Source organism: Amphibalanus amphitrite, unplaced genomic scaffold (genome assembly GCF_019059575.1).
Source record: "Amphibalanus amphitrite isolate SeventyFive unplaced genomic scaffold, NRLGWU_Aamphi_draft 001278F_arrow, whole genome shotgun sequence".
NCBI classification, from domain to species: domain Eukaryota; kingdom Metazoa; phylum Arthropoda; class Thecostraca; order Balanomorpha; family Balanidae; genus Amphibalanus; species Amphibalanus amphitrite.
The window spans coordinates 176,288-199,475 of NW_024882771.1; the positions used below are offsets into that span (position 1 = coordinate 176,288).

The 23,188-nt window shown below is 47.9% G+C and overlaps 1 long non-coding RNA gene across 1 annotated transcript; it reads left to right on the top strand.

Annotated features, from left to right (window-relative positions):
• The first annotated feature begins 3,374 nt into the window (after window positions 1-3,374).
• LOC122371776 lies at window positions 3,375-7,005 on the top strand. Its single transcript, XR_006254781.1, has 3 exons — window positions 3,375-3,599; window positions 5,311-5,432; window positions 6,162-7,005. It is a non-coding gene; the product is annotated as an uncharacterized LOC122371776 (long non-coding RNA).
• Window positions 7,006-23,188: the final 16,183 nt, after the last annotated feature.

Genomic DNA, 23,188 nt, shown 5'->3' on the forward strand with positions numbered 1-23,188 from the left:
CTAGCGGAAGTGCCACATAGCTGACCATGGCTATCCCACGTTGGAGTTTTGTACACCGCCAATTAAATTCAAGTCACAGTAATCTTCTTCCGTACAATGACACAGATACTCTCGCCTTATAGGACGGTCGTGCGAGACCAGCACGAGAGCAGAGAGGTGGTTGTATTCCATAGATAGACGGCGACCATGTACCGGTAGAGTCACAGACTCCAGGAATGTTAGTGGCCCATATACGACACAAGGTTAACCCTTACCGGGCGACCGGTGAGGACGCCTGTCACTGAAAAAGGAAGGGAATTCAGGAGAGCCGCTAAATTTCAGTCCTGCGTTAGATGTAAGAGGGATCTTTGATTATCATGGCTGATAAGGGTGACCGTTGGTTACTGAGCAATGAGCCTTTTCGTAGCACACCTCTCCTGGCTTCCAACTATCCTCTTCCCTAAATGAACGTTTGGCGGTATTTGACACTGCCCCATATTGCTCTCGGCCGTCCGATGAGTGCCTCGTCAGTCCGTCCCCCACAGTCCGCCCTTTGATTCGGGTCACGTCCCCAGACACTACCCGTCCTGGAAACCCCTGTACTCTACAGACGGTGCCGCGTTAATTTCTAATTAACACCCCGCCATAGGGCCTCCATGGGACCGCAACGGAGCCCCGCTTAGAGCGTATCCATGTCCCGGCCGGTGTACCCATCAATATTGCGGCGCGACGCGCTCGGGTCGAACCGGGATTACACGGGACGGAATCCTCAGCGGCCGTCAAATCAATCGGCGGCGCCAGCGGTGGACACTAAGTACCGGCGTGAGACGGTCGGCGACATCCCGACCCATCTTTATTCATGCCGTCGATGCGATGCGACCGGGGGCTGAAGGAATGCTGCGTAGTGATACTGAGAGCTGGAGCGGTGGGACTTTCCGGGGGTGAAGGCTGGGAAGTGAGAACTCAGAACTGACTCGTTTTTTTTTAGCAAGTCACTCGCCCCTTTGTAAATCATACAGAGCCTTCGATGGTCAGTCTGACTTTTAGAATACCCGGACCGTAATGGTACAGGGTGCCTTTAGCCGTCAGCGATGGTGTAAAGCTCGATAGTTTCTCATCTCTGGCTCGTGATCGGTGAGCTGCAATGTAAGTTGTTCAAGTCAGACACCTTAAGACCTATAAGAATTGCTATCCAGCCCCTCGACTTCCGGCTATCGACCCTTCCCTCCGAAAAGGCCAGCCTAGTCACGGCTGATACATTACCAGTCAATGAACACAATACAAACTACCTCCGGCCTGTTTCACCGTAATCCCGCCTAATACGCCGTCTCCTTAGTTTGTCCGCTGGGGCTCAGCGTTGTTCTCGGCTCGCCGCGTTCGTCCCCGGTGCGTCACCGCTCGCCGGCCGGTGTGATCGCGCTGACGGCTACACGCGTGTAATGGAGCGCTACGGCGACAAGTGTGGCGCGGGCCATCGGTTTGCGGCGCGGCGCCGGGTATGCCGGGCACGCCGCGCCGCCCGACGTCCCCCGCCGCGCCGCTACACGCTGATCAAAGCCGGCCGATGCGGCGCGCCGAACGCCGATTAATGGCAGCCGGCGGTGACGCGCCCATTTGTGGCGGACTTTGGCGGCGAGCTGCAGCTGCGGCCGTGGGGCTGGGCTGTCCCAGCTCAGACTATGGCCGTGCCAGCTTCAACTCTGGTTCCAGCGCCTGCTGTGGCTGTCTCAGCTCTCAGCTCTGGCTGTAACTGTCTCAGCTCCTACTATGGCCGTCTCAACTCCGGCTGTGGCTGTTTCAGTTCGGGTTATGGATGCCTGCTCGGGTTATGGCTGTCTCAGGTCTCTCTCCCAGCCTCAGCTGTGACTAGGATTCTACATAGACTTTACCTCAGGCTTTGGCTCTTAGAAATCCAGCACGGGCTGTGACTGGTTCTAACAATTCTCAGCTCAAACGTCACGGACGAATTATTGCTCCCTGTTTGCAGCCTCGCCGTCTCATCCTGCACGTCCTGACACCTGCTGATGCACATCATAACTTCCATCCATTCTCACCCCCGCTAAAAATACACCTGTATACCAACGAGCCTCTGGAGCATCTAGTAAACACCACAGCGCCGAAATCAGCCAACAAAACACGGCTAGCGACTCCCTCCTAACTGGCGGTCATCATTTGTGGCGACTGGTTCCCAAAAATAATATACATATCGCGCGAGCTTTGACGGACGACACGGGACGGCGTGGCCGGTCTCTGGAGCCTCTGCCGACCTCAGCGCAATGGTGACGGACGGTGGACCGGGCGGCACATCCATAACGTGTCTGCAGGTGGCTCCTTGAGGGCTCCAGCGCTGTGGTAACCAGTAACCACGGCTTGGATTCCACAGGAGACGGAACCAGTGAGAATGGGCATCCAGCTGGAAGGTTGCGGGCGATGCCAGAAAACTACGATATGCCGCGTGACCGTTACAGAGGAAATCCGGATGCTACAGCTGTGGCGACTGATGTTGACGGGCTAGCGTACTCGTATGTTTATACCCTTGGAATATACTGAATGTGGTTAAGGATAGCCTGCCAGCATTTTGTGTCAGAATGAATTACAGATAAGTGTAATATAGTGACTTCCTTGTTTTAAAGCCAAAATCAACGCTGTCATATGTGCAGTTTCATGTTTATTGAAACATTAAATCATAGTGTTGCTTGTGATACATTAAAATATCTCATCAACCATATTGTAGCTCGTGACCACTCATAACGTCGATGATCGAAGGTAGTTTCACACTTGTAGCCTCTTAAGCCTAAGCTACACTAGCATGAATTCCGACGTTTTTTCGGTTTCTGCGGGATTTCGGTTCGCGTCGTCAAGTTCGCCTCATAGCGAATGCATTGCGCAAGCTACACTGCCAGTCTGGCGTCCCGTGGAACGAAAACCCGCAAAAACCGACGAGTCGGAACCGAAAAAAAGTTCAGAGCTGTGAACTTTTTTTCGGTTTCTGCGGGATTTCGTTTTAGTGATGAATGATTAGAAGTGATTGTTGCTAATAATAGTGTGACGATGGAACAGTTTCAAGTGTAAATAATGAAAATGGTGTAATTCATGATTAAAGAAGACAAGATGTGTTTCAAAACTCATCATTCTACTTCAAATATGATAATTGTAATTAAGCTGACAAATGATTATGATCGAAAATATATTCTTGTTAGTTGTAAAACATTTAAAACAATTATTTAATTATGATTTTGTTAAAACACGATAACATTTAACATGAATAATTAATTAATTTGATCACTTATCCACCACTATGCTATAAACAACACCGTCCTGTCGGCCAAATGTCACGTGACATTTGACCTTGACTCGGCACCAAAATTTGATGACAAATACTGCGCGGTTGATACATTTGATGGCGTCAACAAACTGCTTGCTCCAAATCTTATACAATTTTAAGCTTGTATCAGATTTTCAATCTTTTCTCTTGTATTTTGCTGTGACCTGCCTAGTATTTTATTGCAGATTGCAGAGCTCTTACTCTGATTCAGTTTTGTGTTGCTGCAAGATGTAGGTACATTTAGGAGGTTTCCAAGAGAGGAGAAGATGAGGGTCGCTTGGGTGAGGGCTGTCAGGTAAGATCCAGATGTGTCCTTGGTAAGATCCAGATGTGTCCTTGTTAGCTGTATTGATAAATGCAATACATTATGTAGTAATGATAAATGTAATAAATGTTATGTAATGACAAGCACAAACCAGGAGCTTTTACAGCCCAATGATCACCATAGGCAAAGATTCCATTTCTCGTCCTGAAAAGTGCCTTCTTGAGGAATTTGCTGAGGAATGCAGCCATGTCATCGTCAGCTAATCAGCATTGGCATGCTGCTAACAGCCAATGGGTTTGAATTTTACAACATGATTAATCAATGCAAGCTTCCGCGTCAAACAATATTTTCTATAGAATATTGGGTAGTTGTAAAGCAGGCGTCACACTACTTTTTGCAATGAAGGAGAGGTGCTATACCCAGAGATGCTTTCTAATTGAACCAAGCCAAAACAAACCTAACTAAACCTGACCTAGCCATACCTACAACCTAAACTCTACAACCTAGGTACCTACAACTTAGAACCTACAACCTAACCTACAGCACCTCTCCTTGGTTGCAAAAAGAAGTGTGACGCCTGCTTTACTACTACCAAATATAGTTCTTCTTTTATTAAAATACAGAAAATATTATTTATATAAAGGTTTTATTTTTGTGCTGATCATAATGAGCATAACAAATCAAATCCATTGCATAAAACTAATTACAGGAAAGAGAACATGAAATCCATTAAAAGCTTATCATGTTTACCACAAGTTACCTAATGAAGGTAATGCTTTGACCTGGTAATCCGTTGAGTGTAATGCCGCAGGCAGCTCTAAGGGATGTGTTGGGATGGGTAAGGAAAATATTTTTGGTTGAAGAGGTGTGTTATAGGCTACAGGCCAAATGCATACCTCTTTAACAAAAAAAAAGAGAAAAGATGTAGGTACTCTTACCTAGCATATATTCCAGTTACTATGTACAAAAAAGACGTGCTACGAATGTTGCTATAGTTCGTTTTTCTTAAGTTTGCCCCTCACTGTAAACGTCTTTTTGAACATAGCACGAGAATTTCTAGCTGAATTACTGAGAAAACTGGTTGGCGCACATTGATTTGACCAGATTTAACAGACGATCAATTTCACCAAATTTACTTATTATTTCACAGACTCTTAGCTCGTATTTGCCAATACCTACAGCCCCACAGGGATAGACGACTTCTCAGGAATTATGTCTGAACTAATAAATAATTTGCACGGCGCTTAACATAACGTTAAATCGTCCGTGTTCAAAACTTATTTTTGAAAATATTATTCATATCTACAATACAATGTGCGCTAACCAGTTTTCTCAGTAATTCAGCTAGCCATTCTCGTGCTATGTTCAAAAAGACGTTTACAGTGAGGGGCAAACTTAAGAAAAACGAACTATAGCGAACCACTGTAGGTTGGGTTAGTTAAGGTTTGACCATGTTCTGAAGCATTGTAAATAATCATAATTGTTCACTCTTAGCACCTCACATTGATATAAAGCCAATTAACTACATTTTGATTGCTAGGTGAGGATGTCAACCTTCTGATTCTGGATTCTGGAGCCAAAATAACATGATACAGTGTCAGTGATACCATCTTGTTTAGAAGCTGTGGCTGTGCTGTCTGAGTCAATATCTTACCTCTAAACACAAGGCATTTTGTATGTAAAAGTCCACATGCAAGAACAGTATGCCAGTTGTTACATTTGTTGCATCTGTCATTTACAGACGTGCAGATGCAGTTCCCAGGAGCACTTCCCAGCTCTGTTCCTGTCATTTTGAGGAGGGCAGCTGCATCCCAACACTCTTCCAGTACAACGGGACATCGGGTACCAGATTGCTCATTTCCGGTAAGCACTAGCCACTTAACTTCATTGTTTGAGTCCAACTCATATGCCAGGTTGCTTACCATACCAGTATATGCATAGTAATGATGCAAGTCTTGAGCCTACGGGCCCGGGCGGTGTTTCACGGGACGCTGCTACCACGCTGCTATCAAATTGCGCGAGCTGACGTCACACTTGTGGTAGTGTTGGAGCAATGGGCCTGTTCATGTCTCCATGGAAACCCAATTTGACACGTGTAAAAGCATCGTGCTGCTATCACCGGTGAAACAGGGCCCCGGTGTCGGGCTTAAAATCGGACCCGCCGGACTTTTGCCGGGCCTAAGCTCGAGGAGGCCGGGCATATGCCGGGCTCGGCAAGGGCTTGCCTGTGTTAAAGGGACAATGCCACCTTCCAAAAAGTTAATAAATTGGCATAAAAGTGATGTGCCATAAATCAGAAAGAGCGAAATTTTTAGGTTTACATTTTGCACGAAGCCATCAAAGCGATGCAGCAGGCTAGTCATATGTATTACTTGTTGCACACTCATATCTTGGGCAAAATGTATTGATGACAAGTGGAAGAAGTGGAAAAACGGTTTTAGCCTTTATTTGTGTATTATGTGTATACCTGTCAGCGCAGTGTGGAAGTTGAAATTGTTGGTTTGGTAAATCTTCATAAAAAAACATAATAGTTGTGGTTCAGTTCAAAGTTGATTCAAATTCACAAACTCAGTTTTTGTGATGTGGTTGCAGGTCGCCTGTGCTACACCAAGCTCAGAAAGGGAAAGCGGATCACACAGCCACCATCAGCGCGCTAGAACTCCAAGGAGGATCTGCGAGCGGCGCGCCAGGCGCCGTCGGAGCAGCCCCTGGTAGCGACAGCCGCCGCGCCGTCGGAGCAGTCCCTGGGAGCCACGGCCAGCCGCTGTCGGAGCAGCCTCTGGGAGCCGGCCGGCCGCCGTCGGAGAGGCCTCTGGGAACTTACCTGTAACTGACTGCGGCTGACGTGTGTGTCCGTGTGCGCGCGTGTGTGTGTGCGTTTCCACTGGCAGTGATAGTGACAGGTGAACGGTGTTCATGACCGATGGCCGGCGGTCTTTGTTGTTATTCTGATAATACGTATGAGACATTGTTTTAATATGTTTTGTTCTGAAACGTTTCCAAAAACTGAATCACTTCATTATCATTCTACTTAATTAAAGCATGTTTACCAGATAAAAGGATTTGCAAATCAAAGGAAGTAAAATTGTGTGAAAATTTACTCAGTTGCGCAGCTAGCCAACACACATTTGCTACTGTCAGGCCGCTATGGAACATGTTCAAAGTAGCTCAACGTATTGAATGACTCACTGCTCCCCCCCCCCCCCGCCAACGTTGGCGCGCATTGGGCGCAGGCACAAGAGTGGTATCAACGACCGCCGTCTTGAGCTGCACCAGGGTCTGCTGGCTCTTCGTCATGTATGGTGCATTGTTCAGATATCCCCGCTGCACGCTGTACGCTGTACGCCACTGTTTCGTTATAATATTTTCTGCTCGATTTGTTTGAAATATGGAAATATGTATAGACACTGGATGTGCAAAGCGTCCGTGTAGGACATCTACTTGTTTCAAACTGTCCCGGAGCATCCATGTTTCGGAAGTGCACGGCGTCGATGATGGCGAAAACGAGAGGTGCAATAATGTTGTAGCGGAACACCGGGACTGCACACAACTCACTGCAGTTGTCGACGTTTACACCGAATTATCTTGCTCAGCTCAGGTTGGCTTTGAAAACGGCAGGGTCATCGGGCGGGCTTAAAGGCGGTTAATACAGAGGACGGGATGGAGTGAAGGTTCCCGTTCAGGCGGTAAAGGGGGGGGGGGGGCGTCAAAATACCGGACTGTGACCCCTCAACGTGCGGCCGCCTCCCCCCTCCCCCAACTTTCATGACAACCATGTTAAGGACGGGCGTACAACTGTAAGCACACGTTGCATTTCGGATGTTGTGCCTGTAACAAATGCAAAGTTTTGCATTTTTTGACAATCAAAGCTCATTTCCTCCCAGCGAAGTAGATATTGAAACAATTTTTGAAGAGTTGATCTACCATTTGCCTATTCCGGCGACCGCCATAAAAGCCTCAAAAGCGTGTGAAATTCAATGGGCCTGAGCTGGGCTGGGTTCGGCGCCCATGGGCCCCGCTTGGGATGGGCTGTGTTCTGTGGGTTGGCTGGCCCGTGACGAACACTGCACCCTCGAGCCCGGCATAAACTAAACATGGCCGGTTCATAGTATAAAAGTCCGGCTGAGCCTTCTTTCAGCTTAGCAGCAGCATTCTAGTATTTGCAGATACCGTGCATGTTTCATACAAGACACAATTATACCTACAGATTCGCCCATGACAACCCCGATTCGTTGTTTGCCCGCATCAATAGAACGGAACACCTATCAACTACTAGCTCCAGCATAAACGTATCAACATGGATGCTCGTATAGTCCTATTTACCTTCGTATCCATATTTGATCTAACTGCTCTTTCTGGCACAGTTCAACACAAAACCTTAGTTTGTTGTCTGGAATAGATCAGAACAATACCTATGGGTGTTGTTGGTAGGTAGTTAAAAAGTAATACCTAACGGTAACGGGTGACCTAATACACCGATCACTTCCACTCATCGGTTGCAGTGACTGAAAATGGCTTTAATGTAATTCAAAACTGCATTTATACTCCGGTTTTCAACACTTGTTCGTTGTATTTATAATTAGTGGTGGCTTCTCTTCCGTCATAAGCGCGAATCGAACCTAAAATGGGCCTGTACTTATTCAATTTTGCCGATAAAAATATATTTTTGGTACCGTTAGAAAGCTTACACACGACTGCATGTGGTGCTAGTTGTATCTTTGAAAAATTCGTCCTAGTTTAGTCAGGAGAGCTAATCAAAAAGTAGGTCCCATTGTATCCCTATGGGGGCCGAGAGCGAGTCGGCACCACAGTTACCGGGTGGTGCCCCCGCCACAACCGCACGTGCGGATCCCTCGAAAAACAGCGAGTCCGCCGGTCACGTGACCAGGCTCATTTGCCGACACTGTATTTATATACACTGTGGTCCACGCGGCGGCCGCCCGGAACGAAAAAACGCAGAAACCGTAAAAACGCGGAAACCGAAATCACGCAGAAACCGAAAAAACGCTGATAGTGTAGCCTGAGCTTTAGGCAGCATGACATCGGGATGCGTTTTGTAGCTTCAGTTAAGACTTCGTGTGCTTGGAACTTGATGACGCCGTACTGTAGGTAGACGATTCTGATGTCGTATTTTTTCCCCGAAGTTCGGCGGCAGTGATGAAGACAAACAAGGGACTTAGACTTTACTGCATGCACGATAAATTAATTGATATGACGAACGTCGGGCACTTTGTCGACCATACGCTATTTGAACAAGAATAGGATTATTCCACGCAAATACTGACAAACAATTCAGAAAATATCAATCGTCTTTTTGACAACAAGAACAGCTACACAAATCAGATTCCATGTCGCCTGCTTCGTAGTTGTCCGCTTCGACACTTTCCATTTCCTCATCGGAAATTTTTCGGCGGAATCGCACCCTGTTCTTATTTTGGTAGTCATCTGGAAACAGTCCAGGTAAAAGGTGAGAATCACTATTGCTTGTGTGCTCCCTGACACAAAACAATGTAGTACAACGTCTTAAATGTACAATAAGATTTAAAGTGGTGCATTATTTTTATAAATTAGTTTGTTCATATGTTACAGGATGGGTTTACTAGGAATTTACAAAAGGTATAGGTAATTAGGCAGGTAGATAGGCAGGTAAGTATGCATGCATCGGTATACACAGGTAAATAGGGTAAATAAAAAACGATAAAATATTTGACGGACTGTAGTATCTGACAGCTCGGTAGTGCATAAAAATAAAAAGGTGACTTACATTTGCGAAGGTCGTCTATGAGGGACTGTATTGATAGAATAATCAATGTAACAGAGAGCAATCTTTCGTAAGTCTTATCTTCGTGTGTCTCGTATGCTGTCGCTGATTGGTAATCCATCTTGTCGATTTGCGGTATCGCTTAATTGCCTGTTGTTATAGATGGTGCAAGAAGTGGAAGTTTTTTGTTTAAATCGAAAAACTGTAGGTACTGGAAATTTAAAAGGAAAGGTATTACGAAAGAAATAACAAATCAAAAAGCGACTCCGGCAACTCGATGTACGATTTTGGAATCTGAGCCCGGCAAAGCACGTTTAATAATTAGGAACCACCGATTTAGGAAACCGTTTTTCTTCATTGATTTAAAATTAAAGGAAGAACTTACGGCATTTTCCAGCTTTCTGCGCCAAGGAGCTGAGCGAGCGCGGAACGGGTCTTGTCTATACACCGGAAATATTAGTCCTGCTACTCATCTAACTACCTAATGAGCAGCCTAGTCTTTCTCAACCCAAACTGTGGGCAAATGCCTTTGAGCTGTTATTTCTTCGCAAATCTCCGTTTGGCAAACGGTCTTCTCGGTTTGGAGGTACGATTGTCATCCTTTGAACCTCTAAATGGTCTACTGTTGATGTGTTTTGGTGACCGTCATACGTACCGCCCACATGCTTTGCTACGTTTGTCAAACTGGTCAAAGCTTGAGTACATTGTATTTTGCCAATGACTGAGCGTGTACTACGCTGAGTCTTAGCCCCATCGGTGGGCACCCACCGGACGATGTATTTTCATGTGTCGCCATTGAGTTTCTTCTCTTTCATCTGTAGAACATCTTGAACGATTGGTTCAAAGCGGGCACACTACATATACCCGATACCGGCTATGTTGACGTGGTTCATCACGCAGAACTCACAGGCCTTGGTATGCGAGTACGCATGTGCTTGTGCATAGCCCACTAACTACGCACTCTCACGATGGTAGTTCCAGAGACGAAATTCTTAAAAACTTGCCTTTCCCTGGTAGAAGCATTCGGCTTGCTTCAGGATGTTTGTTAAAAAAGTTATAAGGCATTGATAATTATCATTTAAATTTTATGATCAGCTTCCTAAGTAGGTACTTTTGATCGATGGCAGTGAAATATTATGTGAGATCAAGTGAACATTCAGTTATCTACTTCATGTGACTCAATGTAGGAAACTATAGGTTTACCGACTGTATTCACATTATTACAAGCGGTCAGAAAGAATGTAGATGGCAAATTATGTTTCTTGCCTATAATCAAACCGCACTGATTTGTTGATCAGCAATCGTAATTAATCAGGATTATTTTAGGATCTTTATGACCCGGGTCTTCACCGATTTAACCACTAACAAGCAGTAGGTTCGCATACATAGCGGCTCGGAACAATTTTTCCTATCGTTAACTGCAAACATGGCAGACCATCACTTTTTTACATTCCGCGTCCTTGTCGCCAAACTAATCCCGGCTGTTTTCCTGACTGCGGTCAATCGAACACGTTTTGGGGACGGGCCTGGCGCTCTATTGGCGGAGCGCCGAGGGGGGCGGAGTCTGCGATGCCACGAGTGTGGCGGCTTAGGGCGCAGATAAGGCGACTCCCGTTTAATACGACACGGGCCGAGTGATAGGGCCATCACTCAAATCCCACCGGGCGCGCCGGCGCCGAGCGGCGGGCCTCGGCTGCGGTCGCTGAGACTGACAGCTGAATCGGCGGCGGCCGCCCGCACCGGCCGGATAATACCCCCCCCCTACCAGACCCCCCCTGCACCACGGCTCGGACAGATCCATCACATGGAGCCGCGGCCGGGCCGCTAGCGTCGGCTCTTTTCGCCGGCAGCCCGTCGGCTTTTCGCCCCCAGCCGGCGCAATTTGTCAGCGCGCCGGATAATCGACCATTGATGCGTTGTCGCAGTGTCTCGGGTGCTTACAAGTGCCCTCGCCGCTACACAGATCGACGTCCAAACTAAGAATGAAGGTTTATTTTGCGCATGATGAAAGACAGAGGATATCTTTGGCTGTCCTCATAAGCATGCGTTGTTTGCTGCAGACCGATGTCATGAAAGACGTAATTTATTAGAATATTTTTGTTTTTGCAATGACTGCAGTCATTTATGTGGGCCCAGCCTATTGCAGCACCCTAAAAAAGTCCCTTTCCGACCTGAATGCCTCCGACTGTAGCGATATGTCCGTCATTATTTAGTCTTCTCTGCTGCACTTCTATTTCTCGTCTAACTTAGGTATGTACCGGCTCGGTGCACCCGGTACAGTCGTGTACAGGTTGATGGTCCCCTACTCTTTATCCACCGGGTTCCTATGGCTCAGCATTGGCAGCAGCCGCCTGGTACCGGTAGGCTGTGCCGCATGACCCGAGAGTGAAGCGGCACAGTCTACCCACGCTGTTTGACATCGGCTCGGGTCGCCGGGTGGAGCGCTTTGTAGACCAGCTGTCGCGTCAGACCAGCGCGGGGGGAGGGGCTCGTCTCGGTGGTTGGTGTGGGCTGGCGAGTGGTGTGGGGCGTGTTGGTGGACCATGGGGGCTGGGCGGGTGTGTGTGGTCACTTGCTGCATTGCACATTTTGCGTCGCTTAACAATTGCATTCCTGTTTTTGCTAAGCACAATGCACGGAAGACCCAGCTAATATAATTTACTTGTGCATTGTGCAAAACGTGATTTGGAACGGTATCAAGGCAACCATAGGTCTTGTGCCACATGCATGATATTTAGGCAATACGCTTATGAAAATGGTAGATTGATCGGATTGATCCTGGATGTCAATTCGTATGCTAAATGTCGACATGTATTAAATGAACGAATGAATGAATCAATCAATCAATCGACAATCGACATGTAGATATAACACCGTATAAATGGCTCGCAACCACTAAAATCAAACCAGATCCTAACTCGGAAAAGTAGCCGGAGCCCCGATGAGGCTCGAACCGGGACTCCACGTTGAAAGTTTTGCCAATGATCCATCATCATTCCACCAAGCTAGAGCGACCGGCACCCGAAACCACAAAAAAAACATTCATTGACTTTGCTGCCGACCTCCCGGCCCCGCCGCCCGCCCGGCCAGACTTTGCCCCGGCCGTGGCCACCATCCGGTGTAGCTCAGCGTAGGAGTGCTAGACTGGCAAACTGACTGGTAGTGAGAGGCCCGGTTCGAGACGCTTCGCATGCTGGATGTTTATTTCTGTGTCCGAGGCTATGCGATTAGTCCACTTTTCAGAAAGATTATCTGCTGACAGGTCTGTTTTCTTTCTTTGCTGCAATTCATGAGGAGACCGTATGGACCCTTACCTGTCCTTCCGCACCCCACTTGGGAGATGGGTGTTTGAACCCCCCCCCCCTGGGTTTTGTGAATATCTCTAAAGCGAATTTTTGGAGGGTGGATTACGATCGGTTCTACGCGACAAGTGACCACTCACACCCAGCCCCAGGTCCGCTCACTCCCTCCCCACATCACCCCCGCCCCACACCACACTCCAGCCCGCCTCATCCACCGAGCCGAGCCAAATAGACAGGCCTGACCCTTACCCCCCCCCCCCCCTCCCCCAGCCGGTGTAACGCAGCGTCCGGTCAAATCGCTCTACCAGGCGACCCGAGCCGGTGTCATACAGTGTGGGTAGGCTGTGCCGCTTCACTCTCGGGTCATGCGGCACAGCCTACCGGTACCAGGCGGCTGCTGCCAATGCTGAGCCATAGGAACCCGGTGGATAAAGAGTAGGGGACCATCAACCTGTACACGACTGTACCCGGTCAGATAGTGCACTAGCAGACCGGGTGCGCCGAGCCACAATGACCCAACTATAGTGCCGTTGGGGAGCCTTATAGCCCCCAAGGTCAAATGGATTCGTGTACTTAGGACTGTCTTCTGTCTTCTGCCTTCAATTGTCTTCTTCTGAATGAAAACGAGGAACTCTGTCGGGAATACACGCTTGCAATCACAGCAAACCCGAAACTGTGGCCGAAGACTGTTACGGTGGCGGAGAAGAGCGGAGCACTGGGGATACTGCCTAGGACATCTTGCCTAGGACGACTCGTCAGGACCGCGACCTGTATGTGCCCTGGTCACGTGCCGAAAGGGGTAAAGCGTCCCTTGTTATTCCTAAGAATAAAAATGTTAATGGCCGTTTAACGATTCCCTGGAAACTGTGATTCAGGGGGTTCAGGGGGTGCCGAAGAGAAACCTTTAGTTGGTCCTGATTGCATTTGCTAAGATAATGGATGTTTGCATGATATTTATTTAAATAATGATGCATGCACTATGCATTGAATGAGCGAAACCGCCCTAATATACCAGCGTTCAGCCGGTTAGGGTGGGCCCCGCCCAACATGATAGGTAGTGCTTCCAATTCCATCAGATAACTGAAGCAGACATGACTTGTGACAGAGCAGGCGTTTTATTGATAAGCAGACTCGCAAAAACAAGCCATGACAGGATAAGAGAGACGGCTAACAAAAAGCGCTAATTAAACAGAGGCTGGCGCGACGCGTCTTATCAGCTGATGGCACCGGTTATGCCTCAGTGGTGACGGGCAGTCGACCGGCAACGGTGACCTTGCCTGAAAGGTGACCTCCCCCAGTTGGATGGTGGTGAGTAATAGGTGGAAATGTCCGCCGATCGAGGTGAAAAAATTATTCAACGCAAACGTCAAACGAAATCAAACTTAAAACAATTTTGATTTGTATGCCATCAGAACCGCTTTTTGCTGCAGAACACAGCGACCACAGGGAAGTCGTCAGCCAGAGCTGGGAATGTTGAACGACAGTTAGGCAATGAGATTTCAAGCTTTACATAGTGTTTCACACATACATTCGCGCTGTCTTTCTCCCTGTCTAGTCTTTCCCTTTTTCTATTTTTGTCTGGCTTCCTCTGGGTCACCAAATTATTAGCTTAGCTGTTAGCTCAGCTGCTCCATAAGTCGTCTTTTTATCTAACGGTGAACACTGAATGCCTCGGAAACCGTGGATGGTGAGTAAAACCATCCACAACAGTCTGCCTTTGTGACACACTCATAGAAGAACACGCTCTCAGTCGTGCCATTTCGCCATTTTTCCATCCGCTCGGCAGCCTGTTTACATCCAATCCGACAGGGCTCTCGGCACCGGTCAACATTCTTATGCTAATCAAATTATGCATATTTCCGATTAACTACGTCCGTATAGGCAGTGGATGTGCACATGTGCCTGCTAAGGGCGCGTTTACGCCTATGGACGGGGTAGTTGGTCAGCCGTACGTCGTCCGGCACTGCAGTCGGGCTTTCTTCAGGTTTACTTAATGACGTCATTGGCCCATTAGTTACGGGCGTCGCCTTCTGAACGAGATGGAGAATGGGTCCTTTGGGCTTTTCAATTACCTGGCTCCTACCGGCGTAAATTGTCGATATGGTCCCCGGCACACACTCTGCTTAATTATGATGCCCTCCAACGGAGCGGTCCCGCTGCACATGCATGGATATCTAGCCAGGCTGCCGCTGCCGCCGCCGCCGCCGCTGCTGGTGAGCTGCTGCTGCTGCTGCTGCTGGTGCTGCTGCTGGTGCTGGTGCTGCTGCTGGTGCTGGTGCTGCTGCTGCCAGGGCATATTTTAACAAATTTTTACTGCGTCCCAAAGTTGAGCAGAGTGCAGGTGCTACGACTAAGGGCACAGGGCAAGGAACAGAGTAGGGCACTGAGGAGGGCAGAAAGTAGGGTACGGCAGGTTACAGGGCATGGCACAGGACATTTTAGAGGGAAGGGTACAGGTCAGGGCACACAGCAGGGCACAGGTCAGGGAACCGGATAGGGCACTGGGCAGGGATGCAGTGGGTCAGATCAGCAGGGGGTTACGTCCCAAGGCGAGGGGGCTGTGTCCCAGAATGGGACGCAGTAAGTGCCTTAAAATATGCCCTGGCTGCTGCTGCTGGTGCTGGTGCTGCTGGAGTTTCCGTTGGTGGATATCAAACGTATCACTGTTGAATACAGATCAACTTTTGAGCTCTGAAAAAGTATATAAGAAGTCTGCTTTAGACTAAGCAAAGTTTTCAAATAATTGCGAATGAAGCATATAGGCTCAATTAACATGCTTAAACCTTAATCATACGCAGGCACCGCATACCAATGCTGCTTAATTTTAATGGTATCCCAGGCACACAGGATCTGTGGCTAAGCATTATTTGTGTATGAGACTATTTATTTCCCACGCTGCCATTCAACATCATAAGGTATCCACTACCCAGTACCCACACTGTCAACTGACCTAAGCTATGGCTAAACCATACTATACTTTCACCGAATCCAGCACTACATACATTCATACTCGCAAAGTGCAGCTGGGGTGCTAGTGTCTTGTGCGGGAACGCAGTCACCGGTATCCGCCTGCGGTGGTATGTTGTACCGCCGTACACGAGACTGCGTGAAAAGCACGGGAGACTGCATTACAGCGTAGGACACTATCCCTTCTTTACCGCCCTTGATCCCAAACTGGTGATATACGTACAGGAAGTTCGACGTTATTTGTCATCATGGGAGGAGGATGAAAGGTGAATTTGTAAAACCATGCCCAAAGTAAACCTTATTCTTAGGCGTTTTTACGGTTCAGATAGCACATTTGTCGAGGCACGGCAACATATCTGGAAGTGGAGACGAATCTTTGCCCGTATTTATGTGGCTCTGGTGTCCACTTATCAGACTTGGATGGCCAGTTCATTACTTCCATGTGCCCTGGGAGGCTAAGTAATCGCAAGTACTGTGTCTAACAAGGTACTCAGTGAGGTACTACCAGCAACTGCGGGCGACATCGACACTGGCCGTGTAATGTTCTCCCACGAACACCAACAGCACACCCTATCTCCCATATCCGATGAACCTCGCCAGAGCTATGCACGTTTGCGGTGCATAATTAATTGCGATCTCTCACAAAACACGGTGACGTCATCGCCTTTGGGATGCGGACCATGCGGACAATGAAGCCATCAGGCGGTCGGATGGTGCACTCTGGTACACTCGCTGACAAAGTGCCCCGTGATCGGGACGGCGCATTTTGTTGTAACCCGGTACGCTCTTCTATGTCAGAGGTTGTACCTTATCATCAGTGTTATTGGCTACCAAACGTCTGGTGATAGCTTCTGTTGCACTGCAAGCCCGGATGAGTCGGTATATTCAATGGAAAATATCATGGAGCTTGACCGGACGTTATGCTTAGGCCCTGCCATGCACAACGTAATTCGCCTGCATCGCTGCTGTCCATAAGGCGGCTTGCTAAAAGACGAACATTTGTCACCAGAATAAAAGGCAGACACGAGTGTCGAGTCGTGAAGGAGCTTCGTTTTACGATCGCGACTTCATATGCCACGAATATCCTTCCCTCGCCTGATCTCTGAAGCATCATTTGTCACTTATTTAAAGCCGGCTATCGCTGCGACTTCTGAGCACTCGTCCTGTCTGCTGGCGCCGGCAATGGAGCCACCGTTTGATCATAGTGTTTAATGGCCGCGGCCTCTGGGTGCATATAGGGACCAGTGTGGCGACGGCAGTCGCAGCGGGGTGTCACCGCATCGGGGTTTTATGACACGGTGATTTTTGCCTCCTTATGCCGTTTGATGGCACGCGATGAATAGGATTCCTGTTAAAGATAGTCATAACATAAAATTCACTCAAAGTTTACTGTTGCAATAAATTGAAATCAAAGAAGTGCACATAACCCAACAATAAAACGCATCGGAGCTTGTCACGGAGTTCATTTTAGCCTGCAATTTGACAAGAGCCGGTCGGCCGGTTAACAAACAATCATACGTGAATGAGATTAAAGGTGTGATGTGGCATGCGGCACTGTCCACCCAGGCATCAACAACTCTTTGGTCGAAGGCAGCGTCAGTCGCAGGACAGTCGACAGTGCCGACAGTGCCGACAGTGCAGTGGTAGTCGACAATGCGACAGTGCCGGTCCTGGCAAACCTGGCTGTCCCAAATCCAAACACCAGATGCAGACGTCAGATAGTGAAGCTGGTACTTAAAATATTTCCTAGGACAGTTTCATCCATCCAGGGAAATAATAGAAGGCGAAACCATTCCGATCAAGAGATGTTTGAAAATATTTTTGTTGTTCGTGTTGTTACTGATGTTCGTCACTAATGTGTAACTGTAAACAGTACATTTTCCCACTATTGTTTAGCGTCAAAGTACACATATTTATTTGATGGTGTAACGAGGCGCCAGGAAAAAATGACTCTGTGCGCTCTTTTGCCATGTGTTACATTAAGGATAACAGTTTCATGCAAATATTAAAGCACACATTATCGCCCATGCAAGAGTTTTGAAAAGTGGCAAGCTCATAACTGTGCAGCGTGCACCAATCACAACAGACAATTTGCTAGTTGACAGGATAGAAAAAAGTTGGAGGAGTAACTTTCCGGTGTTTTTTTCAGTTTCGTAAAGCACATATTACTACTGTACATTACTGAACCATGCGCTGCTTTAAATGCATTATTAAATTTTCCAGCTCTTTTCAATTTCCATATAATGCCTTAGTTTATTAAATTTATCGCGTGCAAACTTCATACAACAAGCTAGAGTGTTGGTACCAAATTGAATAAAGTCGGTATTAAAAATGGAAGTGTCTAAACGTTGCTTATATTCCTTCCGATACTGGAGCACTATTCTAACAATCTGTTAAATGCCTTATGTTACCTTTAGTGGAATTTTGTCCTTCCCTCACGACACCTGACACATACCTAGATAGTCCATAACCGTCTGACAAATTGTGATTATTGTAAACGTATGTCAGCATGATAAGGAATCTACCAAATTAACGTTGCACCACCATCAGCACGCGAACGTGCTGATACAAATGCCAAGCAAACATATCAGGCCTGTAACAGTTAGATGCTAATGTGTCCTGGTGTGCTGTTGATGCATCGCTCAAACATTTCAACATCTTTCGTTGAATTAGCCAGAAACAAGTGTACCGATAGCTGTCCCTGGCACCAAATGTCTAGCCATCGACCCATCTGAGACCCTTTTTTTAGGGATCTCGCTTACTGCCGCCCCCATCTCCTCACGCTATATGAACGGATGTGTCCCCACCTCGGACACCGATACGCCAACTGTGGACGGCCGGCCGTTGAATCATTCATACTAGCCTATCGCCGTTTCATTAGGCGCCAACAGGTGCTCACGCCGGGGCCGGACAGGTAGGCTCCTGTCGCGTCCGTCGCGTGAGACCGGCGCGACGATAGGCTCATTTACACGGTCCCGCTCCGCGCCGGCGACCGGCCGAAAAACGCCTGTCGCCGCGCGGCGTCAGCGGTTATGTCGGATGGCGCGGCCATTGTGGCTGGCGTGCTGTCTTTCCTGGTGTGCATGCATGCTGAATAGGTGTTCTTACCTGTGTCAGATCTCGACCTTGGGATGCATTAGGGGTGGCGTCTGATCGACGACACGCAACTGCTTCGAACACGGTCCGGCCATAGCGTGGACATTGACGATTAATGTCGGCTGAAATTTTGAAGAGGTGACTACATAATAATCGTTTGTCAAACTTGCGTGAGACAAATCTGTTCACGGTCTTGTTTTCTGTTCTCGTGCATGTGAGTTCTATTGGTTCCATGTAGTTGCAGACCTTGATAACATTGTCTTTAGTTCAGAAAGGGTGTTGGCAGCCGGGCAATGAAGTGTCGCTGTGCTGATCGTTCAAGCGACGTTGTTGAGCTTGCAGCCTAACTACCTGCTACCCTGTGTATCAATGAGGTAGTGACTAATGCCCACCAATCTAATAAACACTTTAAAAACATGGTATACCGGCATGGAAGTCATGCAATTTGATTTTAAAATGATCTGTAATGCTGTGCTGTTATTCACTTTTGAATAAAAACCTAGCTATTGGCGCCTTTATTTATCAGGATCGGGTTATCGTAGCCCGTGTTTGCGCTTGATCCGTCTTCACGCCTATAAAATATAATTTGATCAATGAATTGCGCCCGGGAATATCTTTTAACCCTCACGTCAGCAGTTCTATGGATTTATTCAATTTTTGCAGAACATTATACCTATGCATCTTGGTGATCAATGATATTGATCACCAATTGATCAATGTCATTGATCTCACCCCAGTCATCCCAGATGATGACTTCAGGTATATAAGGAGAGAGAGAGAGAGAGAGAGAGAGAGAGAGAGAGAGAGAGAGAGAGAGAGAGAGAGAGAGAGAGAGAGAGAGAGAGAGAGAGAGAGAGAGAGAGAGAGAGAGAGAGAGAGAGAGAGAAATGTTTTTTTTTAATTAACATTCGCATTGGTAGGTACAGCATAACACACACGCAATGACGTAAAAGCGCGTTGAGTGCTTAACATGCGCCGTGCTGGTGGCAAAAATTGACCTCAGGTCCGGCAAGGTTCATGCTGCATATCAGTCGATCCGTATCGTCGAGCTGAATACATCTGACATGTTTTCGCCGCTCTAGCACGTCTCTATCAAAAGTTATAGTAACAAAAACTGCTGGTGACCTTTCATGACCTGAGATGACCTCAGGGGCACACAGAGGAGTCACAGATGATATTTTATGATTCAGTGTGTCATATTTACCCATGAACCGACGTTTGAGAGGGTTTAGAACGACATTTGTCCAAAAGAGGTGGATTTCAATTTTCACACATTGATTTGGAGAGGTCGCAAATATGACCTGACCTTAGGTCACAGATATCAAAAATGTGAGGTAAACATTTTATGCATACTCTTACCAATCGCTGAAAGTTTCAAAGTGATCATTCAGTCGGTGTAGCTACAGCCAGCCTTTGAACTTTTTCTGAGGTAAAGTTACCTGACATGATTTGGTGACCTGACCTTGAACGACCCGGGTCTGATATTACGACATGTGCGGAAAAAATGCATAAACAGGTAACCAAAACGGTGGTGCTGCGCTCCGCCGTTTTTTCCCCCCAGCACGGCGCGGGCGAATATAAGACGCCGTTTGCTACCCTATAGGCAGAGGCACACATTATAACACAAACTATAAACTACGCTTCACACACCAAAAGACGCACCACCGTGACATAGGTGTCAAACAAAGTTAATCGGACTCTCACCTCTTACCACTTGAAGACATTTTTAAGAAGGAATCGAAATTTATGAAGCTTCGACATAAGCACGACTGCAACATACCAATCAACATAGCTATAAGGAAGTTTCCAAAATTTCCAAAATTAAATGTTTGATGTCAGAAGCAGCAAGCCGCATAATTTGTCACGATAACCACTAACCAGGCATCATTCCGGCATGCAGATCATGTCATAAACATTTGGTAAATGACTCGCTGTTACACCATTCCTGCACATTCGTTTCCTTCGTGACATGAACCACGAGCATTCTTCCACTGTCCGTGCGGTTTGACATTTACTGCTGAGCTTGTGTTTGTGCTAATGCTGGTTCATCAATGTCGCTTAAAATGCTCTCGGAGCAGGAACATTTTCCTTTACAAAACGTTTTTACGGCTGTAAGTTCGCTTAAGCATAGGCACTCCATAGTCTCCTAAAGTATGCATGCTTGGAAAGCAGCAATAAATTATGGGAAGACCACGACTTTGCCGGATGAGTGTTTCGTTGGTACCTACAGTTACCATGAATAGCAAAGGATACCTACTCGTTATATAACACAATATACTGAACTAATTGCTTTAATTAACTGTTTATGATTTCGACAAAAACAGAGCATACTCGTATGCCCGTCTAGACAGCCTCTACTCCATACTAACTCAATTTCGAAAGTAAATACATCAAATGGATACGCCTCGGGTTTGGTAACTGATGACTGCTAGCAACTTGTTTGCTCGATACCGTATTTCTCCGCTACCGTGCGCACCAATGCTACGAATACGCCCCATACCACAGACACCGTTAACGGCGCTCCCTGTCGGCCATCTTCACCGACTATCAAATCTCCAGCATCTCAACCCATTCCTAAATCCGTGCGTGCCGCCGACGGCCGTCCCACCGTCCCTGTTGGCTCACACCGGAGCGACTGGGGAGCGGGTTTTGCAGGGACTACCCGGCTCGGAATGTCAGTCGGCCCGCCGTCTGCCGGGGATCCGCCGACGGACGAGCCGTCGCCTCCGCCGCGCGGCGGCCGGTGACTTTTTACCTGCCTGGCGGTGCTGCCACCTGTAGACCGCCGCCGCCGCCGAGCCGGGCCGGTCGGCAGTGGGGCGGCGGGACCTGCAGTCTGCCGGCGATCAGCGGTGGGGAGGTGCAGGTGTGCAGTGACCGGCAGTAGCGTGGAGTGACCGACCCGGTGACTGAGAGAGCGAGACAGGGCCGCGGGGAGGGGAGTGAGGTGACAGTGGGAGCCGACATGCGAAGGCTGCGGCTGTGATGCGTTCATCACGGAGACACAGGATCCTGGCAATGGTGAGTGACCGTACGAGCTGACCCGTCGAGCGCGGCAGGGGGTGGGCGGGCGGCAGCGGCACGAAAGGCCGGCGCATCGGGACTAGCGGCCACCGGCCGGGCCGTGGCCGGGCGCCCTGTTGCTCGCTCTATTGGGGGTCAGATTTGTTCGCGTGCCGTGTCAACTTTAAACAATCATAATTTTCACTTGTTTATTTGTTTTTAGTTTTTGTCCGAAAAGTCAAATTGTTACACAAATAGTATGAGTGACTATCAGGAGTCAACTTCTTATAGCTTCTGACTGACTTGGAAAAGGCAATAGCGAAATTTCTCAGTGAAATTCGCGACTTGTCTAGTGAAGAAGCGCGGAGGCGACACGGATACCTCGCCGACTGTGCTCTTACCCCATAGCCGTTATCGAATGCTCGGCACGAAGGAAGGGATTAAAAATGCATTAATTTGAAACATAAAACCCAACTTTCAGAGTCCCACTATGTCGGAACCCGGATGTCGTTAAATGCCGCGATCATTTGCTTGTCCATAACGGTATGTAAATGCAACATCACCGGCTTGTTTTTGCTGAAGCGTTGTTGGACCTGCGATACGCAAGGTCAGCTACATTCACAACGATATACCTACCCCGGCTGAGTATGTTAATGGGCATAGTACTTTCCCACGGATGCTTGAAGACAAATTAAGTAAACCGTTCATAATACGCGTAAAAATTTCAAGCAGTGCGACTAATGAGAATATCTACAATATACATTCAAGAAAAATATCAATCTTATTCAAGGAGGCATGTAACGACTTTCTCTGGTAATGGGAGGAAATCAGAACAAATTATTCAGCTTTTTATGCAATCAACAGCATGACTAGAGAGCCGACAAATGGCGATGGCCGGCATGTCACCGCGCACCATAACCGCATCCAAACTCTGGCTTGCTGACAGGTTGCAATTATATTTCGCTACATTACCGGTGTTTCTTAGTAAGTAAACATGCCATGCAAACAAAAGAATACAGCCTCCTTGAAAATAGGTGGAAACTCTGACACATTGGACAGCTGAATACTGCTATGGATGTTGCAATATGTTACACCTCTCTTGTTTGTCAGCAGCGATAGAAGTACACCCGCCATGGGAGTATTTTCTGCTGCAGTATATCCGGGACACTGGCGGTCGCTCGGGCCGGACCGGCTGTCTGTCCGTGAGACGTCAGACGGCTGTAATTATTTATCGCCACGGCATGACTGCAGCCGGCACCGGTGGAGGGAGCACGACCCTCGTCGGCCGAGAGGCGGCCGGTCGAGACACGGTCCCGATACGGGGCGGGGGGCTAGCAGACCACAGCGGCCGATCGGTGGATCAGAGCGGCCGATCAGAGGATCACAGCAGCGGATCAGAGCGAACGATTAACGGATCAGCGGATCACAACGGCTGATCAGTGGATCGAAGCGGCTAATCAGAGGCTCACAGCGGCCGATTAGCAAATCGG